At 45.9% G+C, this 2,180-nt stretch overlaps 2 protein-coding genes across 2 annotated transcripts in view; one reads left to right on the forward strand and one right to left on the reverse strand.

Annotated features, from left to right (window-relative positions):
• Positions 1-314, reverse strand: part of LOC128274426 (uncharacterized) — a 16,549-nt gene extending 16,235 nt beyond the window's left edge. Inside the window, exon 1 of the mRNA XM_053012626.1 lies at positions 28-314. The gene's annotated coding sequence lies outside the window, so the exon portion shown is untranslated. The remainder of the gene's footprint in view (positions 1-27) is intronic.
• LOC128274436 (trypsin 3A1-like) overlaps positions 1-2,180 on the forward strand; it is a 27,600-nt gene that overhangs the window by 302 nt on the left and 25,118 nt on the right. The gene's annotated exons all lie outside the window — the stretch shown is intronic.

Below are 2,180 nucleotides of genomic sequence, written 5' to 3' on the forward strand. Positions count from 1 at the left end.
TATGTAAATAAGTATTATTAAAAACACCTTTAATATAGGCAGTTTCCACCATTTTACATAACATTTGTGAGAGCAAGTTTTTTTTAGTATGGTTAACTCCACTGTTTTATGAACTCATCTATGCCAAATCTAGTATAGCCACTAAACCCTAAACCTCAGAAAGGTGGGGTGTTAACGTTGCAAAACTGGTACCCTCGTCACGGGGCGCCATGTTACGTGACCCGCCAACGCCGCCTTACTCACCGCCCTTATCACTTGTTGCAGGGGGAGGACGTGAACGGTTCCGTTCGGAGAAGAAAACTCTAACACGAGGTTATCGGTTTGAACTCCGCCTTCAGACTGATTGATTTCTGAGGCGGTTCATGCTTTATTTATACTCGTGTGGCATAGATGTGCACCAATGTACACATAGATTTAAGTAAGCTGTTCTGTTTTTCAACAATTTCAGGCCTCGAGCCGAAATTTTGTATTGTTCATTCCTCTCTTGGTCTCTTCCCAATCGACTCTTATCTTCTTGCCTCTTCGCAATCGACTCTAATCTTCTTGCCCCTTCACAATCGACTGCTCACTTCTTATCTCCATGCGGTATGGCTGCACCTTTGCTCCACGCGGTTTTGGCACTCAGGCATGAGACCGGATGGCGAGTAATCGTTTTTAACCCGTTTAAGTGCCCGACGCAATCTCTAAACGCACACCTTAAACGCATTTGCTGAACGCATTCCCGTAACGCATACCTAAAGGCCTTTTTGGGTAAACCGTTCCTAAACCGAAATTATTTGTTACAAAGCACATGTACACCATTCCTACGCTCCCCTGCGAAATCATAAACACATGATTGGAATGAGGTCTTGTTTGTTTGTTTGTTTGTTTGTTTATTATTAAAATTCATTGGCCAGCATTGGCTAGATGAGCAGTGAATTGTACATTGTCAAGCAGTTGCACGCAACATAAGACTAAGCGAATCGCAGACGCTCCCTGAAGTCAGTCAAAGACAGATTGAAGTCGAAAAGTGACGCCACGGAGTTAAAACATCGAGACATAGCAGCCATGGGCTCGTGGCCGGCGTATTGGTGAGTTGAGCGCTGAGTTGACAACGGTTGACGGTAACGAGCTGTATGTCGGGGAACACTCAAACTGATCCTTTCCAGGAGTGCTGGTGCGTCAATGCCACCCAAGAGCAACTTCGCAACAAAGATCGCCTGGTGGTTTCGTCGACGGTTTTGAAGAGATTCAAGTCCTAGGAGGAGGCAGCGTACGTTGTAGTCAGGCGTGTTGTTGTAGCTAATCCATGGCAGCTTCCTCACCGCATAGCGCGTTAATTTCCGCTGGATTGCCTCCAACTCGACTGATAGGGTGACCAGACGATTGCGTTCGATTCGAGTGTAGATCTGACGAGGGAACAGTAGCCTTCACGCACATAGGGTCGTCAAATTCTTCAGTCATTTTAAACAGTAAACCTAAAGTACGATTGGCCCGCTTGATAATGTCCTCGTAGTGATCGGTGAACGATAGTTTGGCGTCGAGTATAACACCTAAGTCCTTGACTGCCAGCACGCGTCATAGGAGAGTATCCCCCGCATAGTAGTCGTGGGTTAGCGGTTGTGAGATGCGAGTGAAGGACAATACATTGCATCCCTAGCAGCTACCACCAAAATCGATAACCTATCTAAATGTTTGCAAGCACAGGTATGAAGTGTCGCGATGCGCAACAATCCATGCGCTTGCTAAAGCCGATGCGCGGTTCATACTAGGGCAAGTGTCGCTCGACAAGCGGGCCACCAAGGCACCGAAAAATGATGACCAAGTATTAAGGGTTCAATACGAAAGAACAAGTAGGAAGCGGCAAAATTTCCTTAAGCGACACACGACAACGAGTCGCCTCATTCTCGCTCATTAAACCATAGGTTAAGAACAAATTGTAAAACACTATATAAACCACGGACAAATGCGAAATAAAACAGAATTGAATTCAGATCTGGAACTGGAAGACTCTGTTCATTTCAGTCCCAGCTGGTGCCTTTCGGCTCACCTTAGCGTGGATACTGGCTAGGTTGATACCTGGGTCTGATTGTTGCCTCAGCGCCTATGTCTATGCAATTTGTTCGCCTGGCTGTTTTAATGACTGTGCCTACTTTTGGAAGTGTAGCCTAATGGTAGATCTAATGGAGTGGTCTCAAACT

This window comes from Anopheles cruzii, chromosome 3 (assembly GCF_943734635.1).
Source record: "Anopheles cruzii chromosome 3, idAnoCruzAS_RS32_06, whole genome shotgun sequence".
Taxonomy (NCBI): Eukaryota; Metazoa; Arthropoda; class Insecta; order Diptera; family Culicidae; genus Anopheles; species Anopheles cruzii.